Consider the following 22,286-nt stretch of genomic DNA (forward strand, 5'->3'; position numbering starts at 1 on the left):
GCTGAGACCGAAGGATTCTGAGGCACTTTCAAGGAGAGACTCCTAGGGTTTTAGGCCATTTCAGCATCGCTGCAACCACTCCTTTGCTTTCTTTTCCTGATATACATTGCGTTTCTCGCGTGCCTCCGGAACTGGAGACCCCAGGCTGAATGAAGGATTCAAGACAGCGAAAAGTCCTCCAGTTCCTACGAGACTTCACAGATCTGTTGATCCAAATGGCATTTCCTGGCAGACGAATCTCATCATCTCTCTCTCTACTTTCTTCTCGTAGAGAAGTCCTCAGAATCTCTATTCCTCTCCACGATTTGTCTGTGCTTATCTCGAGTGCAGAGCTTAGTTCCAAACGTGACCAGTATTAAAACATTCCCGCTTCTTAAATCGCCGAAGACTGCAACGTCGACTCCATTCTGTTCTCCGCTATGTAGTCCATATTTTCCTTGAGCATAAAATTGTCCACTGAATCCATCTGTAAACTCTTCGCCTGGTTTTATTCAGATTTTGTTTTGGAAACTTTGAAATTTGCATTTTCTGAGCCATAGCAGCGTTGGGCGCATGAGCCAATGATTTCTTCGTCCTTCCAGGAGCTGGAAAATTTCCGAAACTTAGATCTTTTCCAGCATCGCCTTTGAAAGTCAAATGTAATCAAATTTTCATCTATTGTAGACTGAAAACAAACAGCAGTTTTAATGACATTTTCTAAATCATTAATGCTAGGTTGAATAAATTTAAAACAAAGCACATTCTTATATGTACCAAGAGGAAGAATAATTATAAAGATCTCGTTAAATATAGAAATATTTCTTCTTTCAAATGAACGCCTTAATGCTCTTTGGAAGCTTCAGTTTGTAAAGTCAATGGCCCCCATTAGTGAGCTTCTTGTTTATATGAATAGGGTTCTTCATCTTCCGAATAATAATAATAATAATAATAATAATAATAATAATAATAATAATAATAATAATAAAAAGGCTTATGGGGTTTCATTGATCATTTATGTATTGTCTGTGGCCCACTTTCCCCAAATTCTGTTGTCAGAGGTTCCTTGCTTACCTGCATTTTCTTTCAGTTTCCATTCATTCTCCTTTCTTCTTCTTCATTTCCTTCTCAGCTTTCCTCTCACCTTGTTGATTATTATTATTATTATTATTATTATTATTATTATTATTATTATTATTATTATTATTATTCACATGTAATTTGTCATTATTTTCCATGATGTCATTTAACATATAGATTGGACACCAATAATGTTTCTTGCTGTTCAATAAAAGTTAGAGATAGATAACAGATGAATGAATATGTGAGTGTTTCTGAATGGGTGACTGTCTCTCTCTCTCTCTCTCTCTCTCTCTCTCTCTCTCTCTCTCTCTCTCTCCCGGAACCATATCCTGGCTGTATCTTAGTAATGCGACAGGTAGGTCAACTACAAAACTAATCACCTGAAGAATCCAGCAGAAGGACTCTGAATCTTCTGCAGCACTGCCCGAGGGGCGATGGCAAAACATTCAAAATATAACGTTCCTTTTCATTCCCCTCTTGACATTCTACATCAATAGATGTTACATGAGTACAAATCATCTTTCCACAGACTTCCCGGCCGTCTCAGAACTCTTGGCAAGTGACGTCATCATATCTCTGTTCAATAATAATGTCATTCTTTTTATTGCGCACTGTGAAGCAATCTGCATCCAGAAATATGACCCCGCCTATCTCTCTCTCTCTCTCCCTGGTCCTCAGTTCACATATGAATATCCCATTAATATAGAGAAAGCGGAAGTGACTAGAGTTGATAGAATCCTTCTGAGTATGCGAAATTTATCATTGTTTAGCGTGAACTTGTGATCAAGTCTTAATGTCATCAGGTCACACAATCCTACAAAAATATCTAACGTCAATCTCAGAGTTGATGGAACTTTGAACTACTCCCAGTATAGACTTCGTTGTATGGAATCCTTCTGCATTGCCTATAACCTGATGTCAACGAAATTGTTCAGTTGAGAAAAACGCATTTCACCTGTGGGAATGTCATAGGAATCCAAAACACATAGAAAGGAGAAGAGTTCTGGAGTCTGGGGAAGTGGTCGCCGGGGTTGGGATTTGGTGACCAACCACAGTCTACTAAATACCAGGTACGCAATTCACTGCACTTTTTTCTCTAAGGGGTACTCTTTTTTTTTTCTTGAAAGATCGGATGTCCTACGAGTATAAAACAGCAGTGAAACATGTTTAAATTTGTTATGCGACAAAGAGCTGGAAATATAATCCTAAACAAAAGCTGCTTTGCAGGACTAATATTAAAATCCAATGTAACGCCCATTAGTCTCTCTCTCTCTCTCTCTCTCTCTCTCTCTCTCTCTCTCTCTCTCTCTCTCTCTCTCTCTCTCTCAGACACCTGACAACCGTCGAAAAGAAGACCCAATCTTGGGTCAGTTTTCAGCATTTCAAAAGTGATGAATCAGTTTCCTTTGGAGAGCTGATTTGCAAAGCTGAATTGCGCGCCGCTTCGAATTCATTGATGATGACGACTCAGGTTAGGGTCATCAACTTTCATTCGAAATTGCCTGAATAACGCTAATGCCTCAGACGTCATGGAAGAAATATAGCAGTCCAGATTGATTGGGGACATTGAAAGGGAGGAGTATGTAAGGAATACAGGATATCCTCCTGTTCAATTTCCTCTCTCTCTCTCTCTCTCTCTCTCTCGACTATCTAACTCTTTTTCTTTCTTATCAGTAACCTTTTTTTATCTTTCCTAGAGGCGGTTAATCAAAGTTGGTACATGGCAACACATAAATTCCAGGTCCATCATTTAAGTACGAAGAATTTAAATTTCCTAATAAATGAAGAAAGACAAAAACAGAAAACAAAGGCAGATTGCGCTAAACAAGGACGGAAAAAAATAACACTTTCCTTGAGAGAAAATGTATCTCAAAAGAGATGTCACGGTCTCTGAGTGACAGTTGTCTCAACTTGAAAGACAGCTGTTTGAACAGGTAATCTATCTTGAGAAATATCGCCAGTGAAAACAATCTCACAAAAGTGCCCGCACCGGGTTCTGAATCTTGACCGACGAGAAGGGAAGAAGAAACAGAGGAACGACCATGCCATGAGAATGAAATCATAGTTAACATGATCAAATAAGCGCTTGGTTATCAAAGCAAATTTTTGCACTTTGGGGAACAAAATACTTGGGTCTTTTAGGACTGAAAGTGTACCTTTTCTAGAGACACGACAGGGATGAAAGGTGTACAGAAAAGTTTGTGCGTAAAAAGGCACTCCAGGTAGTGAGACACTTGTGCATTTTTTGGCTTCTTTTCACATTTTGTCACCCAGCATCGCTACAAGAAGTCAGTGTTCATGCTCTACTAATGGCAAAATTGAATTCCTCAACGCTCGACAAGGCCTCATTACACGAGCGTTGACGTAAGAACCTAATTTCCCCCCGCCCCTCATTATTGGCTATCTGGTGCAAATGTTTGTCGGCAAGATGCTAGAAAATGTCAGAGAAAGTGTTTCTTTGATATTGCTCTCAAAAGCGGCCAGAATGATGGATCTTTTACCTTGCAGTATATCAGTGATTCTTAAACGGGGGGGCGCCAGAAGCTTCAAAGGGGGCCACAAGCAGAGTTGCCAGATGGTGCCAATTATTTTTAATTTGTGATGTTACTTACAAAATTGCCAAAAACGCTATCACTGCTTCCATATATTTTCTAATCATTATCTCAAAACATGCCAAAAATTCAAAATATAAGTAAATTTTAATTTCAAATCTTGTTTATGAATTGTCTTTTATTGTTATGATAAGTATAATAGCGTACAAATAGACAACATATTGTTTATAGATTATAGTTGGCAAAAATTTCAGGGGTAGGGGGGCGGCGTGGTGTTTATACATAATGCAGAGGGGGGCGCAAGGCAAAAAAGTTTAAGCACCACTGCAGTATATGATACTGAAGCACATGTAGCACAATCTTTCGAGACAGGCAGATTTGAAGATCGTTTTGCTTCTTTTGACTTTCTAATAAATAAACGAAGGATTATCGCTAAATCCAGTAGGCTTATTTGCTTAGCCCCAACGCCACATAAACATGAAGGTCTTAGTAAGAAATTGTAACACATGGCGCATGTAACATATGTTGCTTGTGTCGCCAGCTGTACAGGGCATTGGTATACACCACGGATTGATTTCAGGTTTCCTGATGAAGATACTAATAGAAAGATAATTTTTAACTGGTCTCTTTTTTTTTTTATTACATTTACAACGTATTTTGCTATCAGCTGATGTATTTAAACAGGCTATTAAAGAAAAAACGTGTATCCTGTTTGTTTATTTGCATCATTATTCATGTAATATATATCTCATAACGTATTTCTTTCTGTTTTCCCATAAGGGCACCACATCATGTGGAAACTTATTTAGGATATTAGTGGACTTTCTAAGTTTGAACCCCGTGAATTGGTGCGTACTCAATTCAGCTCCCTCAAAAATTGCTTACCTTTCAAAACCTAAAGCTACCAACATAATGTTCCTGTGTCGAATGCCATTCCCATCCAAATTAGAAACCAATTCGGCGTTTCCGTACACAGGCTATTGTACTCGCTTCGGTCGATCACATGCTCATGCTAATTTCTCATATATGTTCTATTTCCTTCCCATCTTTAAAATTCATCTCTTTTATTTTTTTCTTTTCTCCGATCTTTCCAAAACGAGAATCTATGAATATATTGTTGTGTCTATCTCAAGGTTAGCCATAGTTTTGTAAAAATTTATTTTTTCTGTGCCCGTTCTTTGTGCCTCAGCTCTTAATGAAAAATGTCTCCAACAAACGTTTTTGTAGCAAAAACATATAATTTTAGTTTCGCTTATGCGTGTTATTTTAATGAAGGTATCTTACTTGAAATTTGCATTTTGGGAAAATAACCGTTTTGCTCATTTCCAAATTAATGAGACTACCCTTAAGGTACCATTGACAGCGGAGGAATAGAGCAAATGCAAAAGAAGAAGAAGAAGAAGAAGAAGAAGAAAACAACTCGGCGGGAAAATCTGCAAGAGAATGCTTGTCTCAGCAGGATGAGTCTAAGCACAACTACCTGGTAAACAGCGTCTGATATTAGGAAGGGGAAAATATTAGAAAATGATTAGAACCCACGAATTTAGACAGTTCATCATCAAGCGGTAAACAAGCTGTGGAAAATTCGCTGATATCAATAATCATAAGTTTTAGTTCAGGAGAAAAATCGGCGAATTAAAAAGTGCGTACTTAAGAGGTCAGCTCTTGCATTCTTGTCGACGTCAGCTCCTGCAGCTAGACTTGTTTGTCATTTAAGTCGTCAATGGCCTTGCCTTCTGGGAGTCTTAGTGGCGAGAAGGACAGAAATTTCATATAAATAAGCTCTTTGCATAGCTGTAGGAGGTGGGATGTGATGAGAAGTCTTAACCTCTCTCTCTCTCTCTCTCTCTCTCTCTCTCTCTCTCTCTCTCTGGTATACGGGTTACTTTAGAGGTAAGGTACAACATAGTTTTTATATCATTCGTACATTTAATATTCTCATAGACAACTCGGCAGCAATTAATCACATGTGCGTACATGCAGTCACAGACTACAAAACACACACACGTGTACACGCACATACACATATCTGACGGTAATAACGCATTCACTGTTCCGCCCGATCAGCTAAACTGATCGACGTTGGGTCTGGTCATTGTTTGGATGGGTGATGACTAAGGAATGCTAGACGTTGTTGGTACATGAGTTTCTTCGGCATCGGTGGGTCAGAGCAAGGTACAGCAACCTCATCCCTAAAGCATCACTGAGAAATGGAAGGCTGACGATCTGTAAAGCCACACATTTATCGGAGTGAAAACATACGGTATTTTATATATATATATATATATATATATATATATATATATATATATATATATATATATATATATATATATATATATATAAATATCATGTATTTTTTTTTAACATCTACACTTTTATATATACAATTTTGTATATATATATACGATACATAATTATAAGGACTGTATGTATTTATATATATATAGACCTGTGGTATATATATATATATATATATATATATATACCCCATATATATGTTTATATATCATATAGACCCAACGCCCTATATCCCCATAGCGATATATATATATATGCGTGTGTATGGCGAGAGTTCGTGACGTGTGTGTGTTTATGAGTTTTGAAGCTAGGATATTACTTTGTTTTGTGTAAGACCGAACTCTGAACAATTCTTAAGTAAGCAAACGTCTGAAGCTGAACATATCTAATCTCTCCCTCTCCGATAGCAAATTTCTGCCTCTACCCACCGATCCGGTTCACATGCTGCCGACCTTGCCTTGCTCGACTGACCTTCATCTGGTCTTCATTATATTTTTCTCTCTTGACGAGCCTTGGCGACACGTAGTACTACTACGCACTCTGGACCAATGACCAAATGACTGTCTGGTTTTGTTGCTAGTATTTACGCGCTGTTGTGCCCTTTTGGTGCGACATGAGGTTGAAGGGAGCGGGTGTGGTGGGGGCCGCACTTTGTGTTCCTAAGTTCCTAAGTTCTCGACTAGCACTCTATATAGGCCCGAATTCGAGTCTCCGACCAGCCAATGAAGAATTAGAGGAATTTATTTCTGGTGATAGAAATTCATTTCTCTGTATAATGTGGTTCAATTCCACAATAAGCTGGAACATATCTTCTCCCCTTGCTAGGTAACCAATTGGTTCTAGCCACCGTAAGATAAGCGGCCGACCTTGCCTTGCTCGACAGACCTTCATCTGGCTGTTAATCAGCTCAGTGGATCTGGTTAAACTAAGGTATACTTAACTGCAACTTAATTTTCGTGTTCCTTATTCGAGCGGGCATTGGCGCTTGTTGCCTCCTTCACGAAGCGAGACGGGCATCCATTTGTACTGAACATTGTTTTTAGTAAAAAGGTTTCTCGCACATGGGACCTGACCCTTTTGCTCACTGCAATACTACGTACTCGGTGTTTACTGGTGCTACACCTCTCAGAGGGTGAGCCCTTTGTTGGCCGAGTCGGTTGAGCTTCAGGCCGTCATTCGATGGGCCGGAGTTCAATTCCTCCGCCGGCTGATGAAGAGTTAGAGGAATTTACTTCTGGTGATAGAAATTCATTTCCTTATAATGTGTTTCGGATTCCACAATCCTTGAAGGAGACCGGCATCCATTTGTAACCAATTGGTTCTTAGCCAGTAAAATAAGTCTAATCCTTCGGACCAGCCCTAGGAGAGCTGTTAATCAGCTCAGTGGTCTGGTAAAACTAAGGTATACTTAACTTTCTCAGAGGGTGAGACGGGCGTCCATACCCGCTATAACGCAAAAATAATGTTTAATAAACTAGTTTTAGCTGAGAAATGTTCAAATTCAGATTCCATTTTGCATATAATACATTGCTAGGTAAACATCCATATGGGTATGATTATCTTTTTGTGGCTAGAAGTTCCCACATTTGGGCAGGAATATTTTAGTTTACTAGAAATACTTTCATTTACGAAAGATCATCTTCTCAGTCTGGTGTCCTCAACATGGTAATAATTTCTGTAAGATCCTTTACAGAAGTGCCTTCTTGTAATAATGAGAGTACCTTCATGCCGCTAAAGGTACCCTCCTTGTCGATGGGTACCTGAATGAACGGCTGTTTCTTCCTGCAATTGACTGCCTGTGTTGACATAATAAATAGGAGTACATTCGGTGAAGTGTACAAATATGTTTCATCTGATTCCAGTGAAGGTATATTTTCCTGACTTCTTTCTGTGATTTTATAAAATGTGTAATTAGAGTATTCAGATATACTGTGAATTAGTTTGGTGACTGATCATCAAGCTAATTCCTAGATTCGACAGTATCGGCACTTTTATAATCGAAAGAAATGACTGTGAGATGATAATCTCCTTTCAGTGAAAATATGAGTTGTTATGTTTATTTATGACAAATACCAGTACGTAGGCTGATGTCATCAGTGCAAACAAGGTCAGCAGATGGGAAATCCAACTCAGGTCGTTGGAATCTCATCGCTTTTAGGTGTTGACTGCCAGAATCAGGAGCATTGTTTGTTTAGGCGTCGAAAACATAAACAAAGGGTAACAGTTTAGTTGAGAACTGTTGGTTGTTTCACGTGTTCTCATTGGGATTTACTGATTCACTAATCCTATACTAAAAATCTTGAAAACCCTTGCTATTATTTTAGCTTCTCCTAGATATCTCGGATATTTAACCTTTTTTCTTTCAGATTTAAGTATCAATAAATCCCATAATGAAAATTTGAAATGTCTCGGTTATTTAGGCTCTTCTCGATGAGATTTGATTTTTCATGAAACCTAAAATAAAATTTTGATTCATAAATTCCTTAACAAGCTTTTAAACCTCTTCAAACTGATACTTAAGAGTTTATGATTCCCAAAATGTAATCTTACTTTTCTTGGTTGAGATTTAGTGATTCATAAATGATACATTTCAAAATGAAAACTTCATAAAGCCCTGTTGTTTAACCTCATTTCATTAAGATTCAGTGATTGATAAATCCTTTCATAAGAATCGCAAAATGTCCTCGATTTACTTAATTTTCACTTGGAGAGATGAACTACAGGAAGATCTCTGAAGCATAGGTACTGAGAAAGACTTACATAATCCTAAATGATATTACCTTGGATGACCACATTGGCAGTACCATTAGTAGCTAGTTGCTCCAGGGTCTTTACGTCAAGAATTGAGATAAACAAACTGAGAGAGAGAGAGAGAGAGAGAGAGAGAGAGAGAGAGAGAGAGAGAGAGAGAGAGAGAGAGCTAATGTCTGAAAGTTAAAAAGAAAAAGTTAGCTGACTATAAAAATTCGGGGTATGGCTACCTGCCAAGTGTTTCATGGTCGCGTACCTAAGTACTACACGAGACAACCGGCTACTCAACTCGGCTGAACTAAATACGAGAAAGTACTTTTGAGAAGAGAAAGAGAATCCGTCCCACTGTCGCAGGATACCCATGCCAGGAGGACAAGCTTGTTCAAGGCAAGGCTGAAGAAGTAAGACTGGAGGAAAGTGAAAGGCAGAAAATAATGCATCTGGGGCGCCAAAGAAGGGATGTTGCGAAGGACCTTTGATACCGTCTACAGTGGGCCACGCAAGTCAAACTACGAGCTTGTCCATCGCCACTACGGACACGTGATTATAGAGAAGCAGTAAAGATTTTGTTTAAGCAGTAATTTGTACTGCACTTACGGTCTTGCTTATACGTGACTATTATCTGTTTTCTTTATTTTACAAAGAAAATTAAGACAAACGAGAAAGCCAACATTACAGTCGGCAATAGATAAAAAAATAAATTATTGGATTTTATTAACCTTTTGAAATGTTAAATGTTATGCTCTATCTTTAATGTACCCATGTACCGTTTTCCCGTTATGCGAAGTTAAGATAGCAAGGAGAGAGAGAGAGAGAGAGAGAGAGAGAGAGAGAGAGAGAGAGAGAGAGAGAGAGAGAGCAGTGTTCACTAAAAGAGATCTATCTTTTAGAGAGAGTAAGGGAAAGTTGGGTTGATAAAACAGAGTTCTGCCTTAGAGAGAGAGAGAGAGAGAGAGAGAGAGAGAGAGAGAGAGAGGAGAGAGAGAGAGAGAGAGAGAGAGAGGCAGTGCATAAAAGGCCTGAATTACCTGCACACGAATGGGAAGGGCAAAAGAAGATTTGGAGGGTACAGCTGAAAAGCTGTCTACCAGCTTAGACATATTTAAAGCCTAAATAGACAAATAACATAATTTCATTTAACTTATAAATGATTTTATCAGATGTAGTTTACAGGTCAGATTTCTCACTCAGATATGCCTCTCTATCTGTGACAGATTTTGAAGTAGGCGTCTGCTTAAAATGAACTTACAAGATCATTTTTGATATCTAGAATAATTTTTCTTATGTAGCAGCTTTGATGAAGGTTATGGTGGAGAAGTTAACTGATTGAATATACGAGTATATATGTATATATACTGTATATATATAATTATATAGAATATATATATATATATATATATATATATATATATATATATATATATATATATATATATATATATATATATATATATATATATATATATATATATATATATATATATATATATATATATATACGTGCGCGTGGTAGTATTTTTACGGAAAAGTAATATCCATCTTCGATACAATAAGAAGCAAAGTGCACAGAAAATGGAAATTTTAATACTTGTTTTTTCGCTCTTATGGCGTTATCATCAGATCAGACACTGTAGTGCTTTGGTGAAAGCAGAGAAAAAATCAGAAAAACTGTAAACTAACTCTAGGAAGACGATAAAACTCTAAAGTAATAATTTAACAAGAGTTGAAGAAAAGTGTTCTTATGCCTTCCCCCTTCTAAATTTACCATAAAATTTAAAAACCTCTTGTGCGGCGGGAAATAGGAAGTGGAGAAGGTGCCTTGGCTCAAAAATGCTAATTAGCCAAGCGTGTCTGATAATGTAATATTTACAAGCGAAAAGTCTTTCAGTTTTATGATGCAAATTCTGTTGAAAATCATCCCGTATCGTCCCTCATCAATAAATATCTAACAAACAGCTACTAAGCTACGGATCTGCTTCACGTGCGGCATTAACGAAAAGGCTAAGAAAAGGTTCAGGAAGCAAAAGCAAAGACTAAGAGTCGTGCCAGAGTGAGTAATCAGGAAGTACCGCAAGCACTCCGCGGAACAAATGCCAGATCTTAGCATAATTGGCGTTTCGTGACGCCCTTTTTCGGTGGACGGTGCGACGCAGCTTCTTGCGGGAGTTGAGATGACAGAGAATTTTTTTCTCTGTAACAGAATATTTTTTTTAACAATGGTGTTTTTTAACAGGGGATTTTTTCACGGGATTTTTTTAACAATCGCGTTTTTTAACGGGGTATTTTAATAATGGCGTTTTTAAACAATATTTTTAATAGATGATCTTTTTTAAAAAAAGGTGTTTTGTTCCATATTTACTGTAGAATTAATCGAAATTTTGATGAGATTAATCAAATGAAATGACTGGAAAGTATAATTCTGGGAGGTCCTTATCATCATGCTCTCCTTACTCCTATTTAACATCTACCCTTCTTCCTGTCTTCGACAGCAATACTCATAAATATTCACTTCTGTTCAAATATTATTGTTCGTATTGTGTTCATAGTGAATTTGAGAAATATAAATTGAAGAGAATTATAGTGAGGGATTAGTTTAATAGACGCGCTAAAACTAATTTTCACGAGTGAATACTGAATGTTATATAAAAATAAACAGTAGTAGGATCTGCAAGTGTTTAATTAATTGCATTCTAAACGTTAGATTTAAAAGGTTAGTGATGTCTGTTACAACTACATATTATTGTCATTATTATCAAGAAGCAGCCTGAATTGGAAAAGCTTAAGGGTTCTCATAAGGAAAGCAGATCATTAGGGGAAAAAACAAGACGCGTAAAGGATAAATTAAATAGGGGAAATAACAACGAAAAACAAACAAGACAGAACAAATGAAACGAAACTCACGTCAACCTACTCAATAGAAATTGCACGAAATACGAACTTCTGAAATTCCAATGATTCAGTTACAGGACTTTTATCATTCTCTAAAATGGAGACATCTAGAAATAAACTTCCACAGTATAATGCTGTATAGTACTGAACATAACGCAACAAAAGGCGAGACTTAGAATTAACTGCGTGTCTGTTACAACAAGGTGAATCTTATAGTCTTGGGACATCTGAATAAAAAAGATTGACCAAAATTATAAGAATGAAAAAAAAAAATGCCCCGAAGTGTCTTCGGCGCAATCGAGTTTCCTGTACAGCGTATAAGGCTGTATGATCCCGGCCCATGAAACTTTCAGCCACGGCCTGTTGTGGCCTGCCCTATAGCGTTGCCAGACGACGGTCGTGGCTAACTTTAATCTTGAATAAAATAAAAACTACTGAGGCTAGAGGGTTGCAATTTGGTATGTTTGATGATTGGAGGGTGGATGATCAACATCCGAATTTGCATCCCTCTAGCCTCAGTAGTCTTTAAGATCTGAGGGCGGACAGAAAAAGTGTGGACGGATAGACGAAGTCATCTTAATAGTTTTCTTTTACAGAAAACCAAAACCTGCACCACTGGGCAATCGTATGCCGGATCCGGGAATGTAGGAAAAGAAATTTAATACACGTCGAGTTTTATCCAACAAGTTATGATGCAAGACAGATGCTGAAAGCCAAGCCGGGGAGCAATATTGAAAACAAGGATGGACAGGTCTTTCGAAGCTGTGAAAACCTCGGTACGGCATGTTTTAGACAACTGAAGAAAAGAAGGATCGGTTATGTTTCGCAAAAGGAATTTTCAGTCGAAAATGACGTCCGGGATTTTAAAGAGCTGCGCGTGGTTAAAGAATCAGCAGTAAAAAGATATTGGTGGCGGAGATTCAATGCCGTGAATATAGTCACAATTGGACTGTGAGTTATGTTAGGGTTCAACTTCATCACTAATTTGCACCCTGCACTAATCTTAACTAAATCTCTGATAAGAGAACCTGCAAGCTGAAGAGAAGGGATCGATGCAATTAATACAGCGTCATCCGCATAAGCAAACAACTTGTTTCTTAGGTCAAATCACGTATCATATGTATATTTTATAAACAGGAGAGGATCAAGAACATTACCCTAATGAACCCCAGAGACAGCATTCCAGTCATTATGGCGGCCATCAACAACTACTCTCTACAGTCAGTTAATTAAACATCCACTTACTATGCTAAGATATGCTCCATCTCCCATTTGTGTAAATTTGCAAATTAGAGCAGTACAATTGAACAGTCCAAAACAGCGCTAAAGTCAAGACCAATCATAAGAACTTTATGGCCAGAATTTTGGGGTTTCTGCACAACACTGGAAATTGGAAGAAGTGCATCATAAGCGCCCAGGCCCTAGCGAAAGTCAAGCTGTGAACTTGGGAAGAAATTATTATTTCCCGAATACAAAAAATTAGTCAATAACAAGATATGTAAATGTTGATTAGAAAAATCAGTGATAAGATCTGTAAACGCTAATATAACTAACTAAATGTTAAAAGGCTAAGAAATCAGCGACTGGATCTATAAATATTTTCATATACTTGCACTGAAAAATGATTCAGACCTGAAAATACTTAGGATCTCTGAATGATGGGTTTCGATAAAATCATTATTAGACTCCTAAGGATTCTCAGTGACGATAACCAGGGCTCTTAATTTCCAGAATTTCTACTATTTCTGCTAAATTTTGGTAAAAGATACACAATCTTTCAGAAAATACTGCACTTCATTAAACTAATGATGACCTGATCTCTTCATATTCCAAGTCTGATGCTGTGTTCATAAAATACAATTAGAACATTGTGAGATTTACAGAAAGCAGTCACTGCATTATATCAGAATATTCGTGTAGTTTATTCAAATCCTGACAAATCGAAAAACCGCATGAAATCTAACAAAAATACGTATTTTGTCAAAGTTGTAAAAGAATGGTTTGTTTGAATGAATGTCGGTATAATTGGTTCGTATCTCGGATCATGTTTGAATATTCAAGTAAAATGAAGATTAATGTAAGCTTGATAAATCGAGAAACCACATGAAATTTAAAGAACCTACATATAAACTAAAAAATCAGTTTATTTTAATGGCTGTCGATGTATTTCGATGGTATATGATGGCAAGACGCTATACAACGTGAAAGTTAACCAAGAAACTAGGTGAAAATTAATGAACGGACTGGAAACGCCTGAGAAAATTTTAACAAGAATCCGAAAAGCTATGTTATGCAGAAGTTAAGGAGATAAACAGCAAACTAAGGTTTTGCATCTCCTAATGGTGAATAACAAAATTTCCTTCTTCAGTTTTCCTTGATACCGGTTATATCAGTGTTATACATTTCAAAATATACGCCAGTTCTTTATTTCTGTTTCCTTCTCAGTTGAATATCAAAATAAGATAAAATGCCATCTCTCGTGTTCCAAGATCATTTCTTGAAAGACTTACACTAATTTCTTTCCGTACAACAGTAGAAAATAAATGCCTTGTCATTCATATTTCCTTTTTTCATACTATTCTACGTCAGTGTTCAGTCTTAACAGAGTATGAGTCAAAACCATTAATTGTTGAATTAAGGAATAACACTTCTATTATTCATCTTGATACCATGTTATATTAAAAGGTCAAAATTGTGGAGCAAGTTTCTTCAGTAATGATTGTCAAGCTTTGGTCACATACAGTATAATTGTTTCGAGTTAAACATAAAAGTGAAAATGTATTACGTTTTTACAATCCACTTTGAATCCTATATTGGCTGTTTGCCATACATTTTCGTTCATTTTTTTTATTTCACGCGAATAATAGAAATCAGATCATTTCTTGGTACTGAATCACCGTTTGCTACTTGCTTAGATAAAAATATATTTATTCTGTGCTTTAGAATTATATACGTTGCGTGATCATAATTTGTACAATCTAATATGTTTACGAGGCAGACTTATTTTCAATAAACAAGTTCATTAAAAATAAATAAATAAATAAATAAATATGTACGAACAAATAGGAAGTGATCCAGATTAGAGGCAAATCAAAGGATCGCCAACACATTCTGAAATCACAACAGAATTGTTTTGCGTGCTATCACCTCTCCCCATCCCCACAAAAAAAAAAAAAAAAACTACTGACCAAAAATAAATTGCGATTTTTGTAGTTTTCTCGTTGAGGTTTACCTTATCAAGAGGTAAAGAATAGTTTTAGGTGGTTGAACAGAAAATGAGTACTGCTTCATGAAAAGAAAATATTGTCTGTTGTATAAGACATGACATTAAAAAAATAACTACAGAAAATGTTGTTGTTCTGAGATACTTGCATTAGCTGCTTCTAAAGCCTCGTAAATCAATTTACTGGGGCAAATTATGTTATTTATGTAAACTGGCTTAATGTTGCAAAACGTAGCAAGTTTCTTTGACATTTGGGGCATATTGCCAAGCAATGTCGTCGTAGGAGGATGATTATTTACATTTTGTAAATTGCTGTTGCTAAGGCTCTAAATGTACTGGGGCTTATAATTACGTAGTTTAAGAAGGACACCGAGTTCCCATTTGTAGTCTCGAATAGGTCTGGTCTGAATGATTTGGTGTTGGACAAAGGCTCTCAAACCCAGATAAAGTCGGAGAGGTTGGAAATATGTGTGGGAAGAGTTCAAAAGGAGTGGGTGAAAAGTCAGTGTCTGGAAGCGATGCGGGTGGGTGCTGCCTGACGGCGGCCGACGCCCATCACTGTCGGGGACTCTGTAGACGTTGTTACACACAGTGAAAGTTGGACCAAAAGGATTTTATGGATATCTGTTTTCGTCTCCCCTATTCTTTTCATTTATTTATTAATTTATCCATCTTTTTTAACGAACGATGATTATGACTGATATGGTAGTTAGGGAATTGAACTTCGCAATGAAATGAGCACTTAAGCACACACAAGAAACACACACACACACACACACATATATATAAACATGTACATATATATAAATACAGTATATATATATATATATATATATATATATATATATATATATATATATATATATATATATATATATATATATATATATATATATATATATATATATATATAATTTGTTCACTATGCAGGTATATGGTGACCACCTCCCACCTTGTATGAGTTTTACTTAACCAAAGTGAATGCCGTGAATAAGTCGGTAACGTTTGCTAAGTCCGTGAGTCGTTTCCGTCCTGCCAGCCCACTTCTTTTGAGTGGCGGCCGCCATTTACAGAAAAAAAAAAAAAAAAAAAAAAAAAAGGCATGAGGCTAGCAACCTCAACTCTGCAGACTTACTGAGAAACCGGAGAGTGGTACTCTTTTGTCACTCCCTGCTCCAAAGGGGAAACTGCTACAAAATCAAGACAGTAGCGAATTTTGTAACGGCGTTTTCCATTTATAGAAAATCGAGAAGCGTATGTGGCGAGAATTTGATAGGGGCGAAGAGAGATCTAGAATATTCTGTCATGGAATTAGAGAAGTGTTGGCACGGAAGGGCCTCAACATTCAGGAAGTAAGAGATAAAGGAAGATGGCATAGCTTGCGTAGGTGGACCAGTGAACTTCTGTTCACGAATCGGAAACGTCTTATTTGATATTTTTCTGCATGCGGTGTTAATCCCTGATTCAAAAGCTGAAAATTGAATATGGCGGTGATTCTTGTCTTGCTTTTTATCTTGATCCAACCTCGTAATAGGAAACTACAATTATATATATATATATATATATATATATATATATATATAAAGTATACATACATATACTGTGTATGTATATATATATATATATATATATATATATATATATATATATATATATATATATATATATATATATATATATATATATATATACTGTATCTTCCAAAACAACCACACATACATACCCTTATATATGTGTTTATGTATACGTATGTATGTATACTTTATATATCATCACCATGTAGTTTCCTGTTACGAGGTGGATCAACATAAAAAAAGCAAGACAAGAATCACTGCCATAACCAATTTTAATCCGTTTCCGACCAATAGTAGTTGAACCGCCTACACAGGCTATTCCACCCTCCTTTATCTTTCTTACTTCCTGAATACTGAGGCCCTCCCGTGCCAACACTCCTCTAATTCCGTTACAGAATTTTCTAAATCTTTCTCCATTTCCCGTAAACTTCTCGCCACATACTATTTTTTATTTTATATGCATAACAAACCCCGTCACAACTCTGCTTTATATTTCCAAAATTCGTTTTACACACACACACACACACACACGCACGCACGCACGCACGCACGCACGCACGCACGCACGCACGCACGCACACAGTAGCCTCCCTCTTGTAGTACATTGTGAGTACTGATCCCAACTTGGAGTAGTTTTTCATTTGCCTCCTTACCGATTTCAGGTCTTTCATAGGAAAGTGTGCCCAAACACATATACCTTATGCTGTACTTGAGTCCTCGTGTCGCAGTAATTAAACGTCTGCCGAGGCGGATATAATTTGGGAATGGTACGTTTAAAGCCATTACGCCTCTTTTGACATAAACAGGGCCATGTAACTGGTAGTTAGACTCCTAGGGTGGGTTGCAATCAGGTGCAAGTGGGCATGGTACTAGGAGCCCCATTACAAAAGACTTAAAATGGTAAGGCTTACACTTCAGGAGCCAGTCCTGCTGATATGAAAAATAAAAATAATGGAGAGAGAGATATATATATGTATGTATATATATATATATATATATATATATATATATATATATATATATATATATATATATATATATATATATATATATTATAAATGGAAGAAAGAAGTCTGTGTGTTCTTCACTGAAGATTGACTCATGACAATCTGGAAAAAACTCCGACGATGTATATTTATATTTGTATGTATATATACACACATGTAAATGTATATAATATATATATATTATATATATATATATATATATATATATATATATATATATATATATATATATAAATATATATATATTTGTTTGTGTGTTAAATATATATATATTTGTTTTCGTTAAATGCAATGTTTTTAGTGGTACCAATAAGCATTTTTTTCCAGGAATCTTCATATCGTCGGCGTTTTTCCAGATTCTCATGCATCAGTCTTCGGCGAAGAACACAAAGACTTCTTTCTTCCTTTTATTTTTTTCTGCCACGATAACTGTTTCTCCACTTTGTGGCATTTTGAAGTGACTGCTGGCTTACAGTTTGGGTTTACAATAATTTTGCCTCTCCATGAGGAGTGAAAAGTGGACCTAAGCGATGATTGGTCCGGGGATTAAAAAGATGAATCACTCTTTTGGTTCGAAAGCTTTAGGTATAACTTACAAATAGGGAATGAATATTCTACAGTGATTACATAACAGTATGTTGAGAATCTACTTAAGCGTTGTGCATAAGATTTATAATAATTGAGTGTACTGTATATATATCATATTTACAAAAATTATATATATATATATATATATATATATATATATATATATATATATATATATATATATATATATATATATATATATATAATCATTGTCCTCGTTCCCTTGCATGGTGTATCACAAAATAGTTGGAGGCTGATAACGAATAAGATACTGAATCCTCTGCGTTGCGCATGAGAAATGATATCCCATGGTGTAAGGTTCATATTGTATGTTCTTGAGAGATGAAATTTGTATGTTGTGGCAACTGATAGAACTACAGACGGTGCCTCATGAACAACTTTTTGTAGAACCCGTGACTGTCCTGTCACTAATATATATATATATATATATATATATATATATATATATATATATATATATATATATATATATATATATATATATATATATATATGTATATATATATATATGTATATATAAATATATATATATATATATATATATATATATATATATATATACATACAGTATGTTATACATATTTATATATATATATGTAATATGTTTATGTATGTGTATATATATACATATATATATATACACATACATACATAGGCATACGTGTGTGTGTGTGTGTGTGTGTGTTTGTGACGAGTTCGTTGAATTTTGTAATTTGGTATATACGTATGTGAAATAGTAAAGCAATTGCGTCCTTCGGTATAAACTGTTTGGTCTGGTCTAAACTGAAGTGGAAGTTGAAGAGCTATGCAAGACCAACTCGGAAAAGGATCATAGACAGTAGATCAGATTTACTTGCAACAAAAAAAAAGAGTATTCCGTTATACAAGTTCATTTTTCTTTTTACCTTCCTTTGGTCTGGTTGTATAAAAATTGATCTGCTTCGCCGTATTTTTCCCCCTTTAGGAATCAATTTCTAAATGATATACTGGAACAAGATCCGAGATGCTTGCCAGAGTGATACTTTGCAAAATAAAATTTGTCTTTTGCTTTCTAATTTCGTAGATAATTTCGCCCTCTCAGTTTTCATTTCCAAATGGTCGTTGTTCAAAATAATTTGAGTTTCAAAAAAAACATTAGACTCCGAGGCATTTTCAGGTTGAACGGGATCAAAAGTGCAATGCCTTTGGACTTACCATTTATTGCTATTGTCTCATGGCTCAGGGGTCGTCAGTAGGAAACACGTGTCTATCACGTTCTCATTCATGTCACTGGGAAGGAATATTTTACTTTTAGATTAGTTTTCCCTTCTTATAATTGCTCAAAGACGGCATCAGATGTCTGCAACACTTGGCTATAAATATATATATTTTATTCACTTAATAGACATGGCACTTTGTAAGAGACATGGCACTTTGTATATAGCACTGTTATGGTTTGCAATGTATTTTCCACTTTTCAGAAGTATATATTCATTATATCTTCACTGAATTTGCTTCCATATATTTTTTTTACTTTCATTATATTAGTTTATTGTATTTCCAACTACACTACTTGGGTTAACTCGGCGTTTGTTCCAACGCCACGGGTCGATAGTTGAGAATGCACACACACCGGAGAGAGTATTTGGGGTAAGTGACTCGTTTACGAATTTCATTCCACAGACGGAAGACTGTTTTAGTGCCACGACTTGTGATCAGGAGTGGAGTAGAGGTGAACGTGGAGGAAGTGGCGGAAGAACAAACATGGAGTAACGGAGAAAAGGGAGGAGAAAGGTAAACGAGAAGTTACCCCCTCCGAAGAACTGGAAAGAGGAGAGAGAGAGAAAAAAGAGATTTTGATCTGTGAAACCTTCTCCGATACTTCTTCCTTTCTCTCTCTTTCTCTCTCTCTCTCTCCTTTCTCCGTAACCTTCCTCGGCACCACTGCACAGGCAGTCCAAAACACTGTCGTGACCCACACGCCCACTCCACACCCTGACCTCATCAGCCACCCACGTGGGTGGGAAGGAGGCCCACACGACAGCTGCTGCTGTGTGGACTTTGACAAACGCAAACAAGGGCCCACACGAGATCTCTGTTCGCTTTCTTTGTTCCTCTCCTTATACTTCCTCTTCCTCTTCCTCTTCTTCTTCTTAGCGTATTTTGGAATTAGGACCAAGCATATTTTTCCTCGAGGTAATTATTGTTTCTGCATGTAACGTGCCGCAGTTATCCTTCTTTCATAACGGTAGCAGTTGTCGTTATTGTTTCTTTCCATCGTTTCATGGAACATGTGTTGTGCAATGTTTATTGATTCCTATACCCTTCTGTGGTAATTGCAAATCAGAGTAAAGGTTTGTAATTGCCCAACAAATGGGGTAAATATTCCCGTACCCTTCTGTGCGAATTGAAAATCAGTGTAAAGGTTTATAATTGCCCAACAAATGGGGTAAATATGCCTACACATGGAGCAAATGGAAACAATGTGGATTCACGCTGTCGATACTTATTGCGTTTTCCCCGCAAAAACTCCTATGCGCACTTCAGCTTTGTCTTGCACAATTCCCGATAAATATGTCTACTTCGTCCACTTCACTGTTATGATTATTGATCGTTGTTTAGATAGACATATATATCTTTTTATATAATTAGCACCAGAACGACTTCACTCATTAAGCGACGAGAGTCCTGCATCTTAAAATTTATACTCCACTCGATGCAATACATTTTTCGAATCCTGGAGTTATATGTATAATTCATCTGCGATAAGAAAAAGGTAAGGAAAAATTGGGCCTATTCTATTTTCCCAAAAACTGTCGATCATTCCTTAATCACCACCGGAAGTACGCCCATAACGTTAACATTTTCATAATTTGGACGACAAAATCACCTATCACATTTTTCCTCTTCCCAAACTAGTTCCCCGATTTCGAGGAACCGGCCGACGAAGCTGCTCCTCAGGACATAAGACACCATCGCGGACGACAGTGCTCCTTAAAATAAAAGGCACCACCGAGAGCCATGCTGAAGGACCGAGGAAGTCAGAAAAATGAAGCGCGCTCGCCACCATCACGTCGAATGCAAAGCAGACTGACTGACTGATCAGTGTCAGTGCAGAGCGCCAGTCAAGGAGCTTGTCAACACCAAAAGACGGCCAACAACCTGGGGGAAAGTGGGGACTTTGTCACGGGGGTCGGGTGTGGCTGGGTAGAGGGTCAGGTGATCGTGTGAGAGATCGGGAGAAGGAAACAAGAGGTTTGGAATTCATGACTGCTTGATTTAGCTGTTGGGTTGAGACAAAGTCTATAGATTACTATCTGTAGACTTTAGTTTGAGGTGAGGTTCGTCGAATTTCACAGACGGAGAAAAGGAGAAGGAAATGGAATTGTGAACCCATGAGTTAGCTCATGGTTCAAAATAAGGTTCATCAATATTTCTGAGAGGAAATAGAGGGAATTTAATGTATTCGTGATAAGGTTTGTAACTCTCTCATTTCCCATTTGAGGCGATGTTCGACGAATTTCTAAGAAAGAGAAATTAAGTTACGTATTCCCTGTAAAGCTTACAACTTTTCGACGTACAGTGATTTGTCTCCTTAGAGAGAGTAAAAGGAAGAAATAGAAGCAAAACCATATTAAATTCACTCTAGACATTGAAAGCAATTCAAATTTCGATTCGAGGTGAGCTTTTCATCTTTTAAATGCGTATTGCAGATTCCGAAACTGGCTGATATTGTCGGCATAGTGAGGTTCCCTTTCCTAAAGAGAAGAGGATGGGCGGGGTTTGTCCTTGGCGGAGGGGTACCTCAGGGCGACGTGAATAGATTCGCTGACTCTGAACCTGTTTTCATCTCTCTCTTTATCATACGTTTTCATATAGTAAACTCATTTCTTTCCCTGTTTTCTTCGTTCTTTGTTCTGTACTACGCCTAATTATATATTCGTCGGGTTTCTCGGTATTGTTAGCATTATCTCATAAACTGCTGATTAAAAATGCATTTAAACCCTTTCCTAGGAAGGGAATCTTCATTAAAAGTTTTGTGATTTGGAATGAACATGACTCAGCGTTCGCGTGTACCATGTCAAATTCACCTGCCAAAATAACAGATTGGCCACTGCTGAAATTGTAAGTTGCATTACAAAGCAACATAAGGGCACATTTCATTTTAGACGCAGGTTTTGTGAAGCCGCGGGTGCAAGTTTTATTATCACGGTTCGAGGGGTCGAAGTTTTCATGATTTTGATAAAATTGATCTAAACATAAATTGTTTCTGCTTCCTCTTTCCACAATGCTCTGTTTCCATTTCATTCGCTAATTCCCCTCTTTACCTTCGGATAACATT

General features: G+C 36.8%; 1 protein-coding gene across 4 annotated transcripts in view; it reads right to left on the minus strand.

Moving 5' to 3' along the window:
- LOC136839326 (uncharacterized) overlaps nt 1-22,286 on the minus strand; it is a 49,312-nt gene that overhangs the window by 14,602 nt on the left and 12,424 nt on the right. The window contains exon 1 of one of the 4 annotated variants that reach the window (XM_067105216.1): nt 19,160-21,029. The exons of the other annotated variants lie outside the window; for them this stretch is intronic. The gene's annotated coding sequence lies outside the window, so the exon portion shown is untranslated. Of the gene's footprint in view, nt 1-19,159; nt 21,030-22,286 lie in introns of those variants that run through there. 4 annotated transcript variants of the gene reach the window in all.

This window comes from Macrobrachium rosenbergii, chromosome 6, assembly GCF_040412425.1.
Source record: "Macrobrachium rosenbergii isolate ZJJX-2024 chromosome 6, ASM4041242v1, whole genome shotgun sequence".
NCBI classification, from domain to species: Eukaryota; Metazoa; Arthropoda; class Malacostraca; order Decapoda; family Palaemonidae; genus Macrobrachium; species Macrobrachium rosenbergii.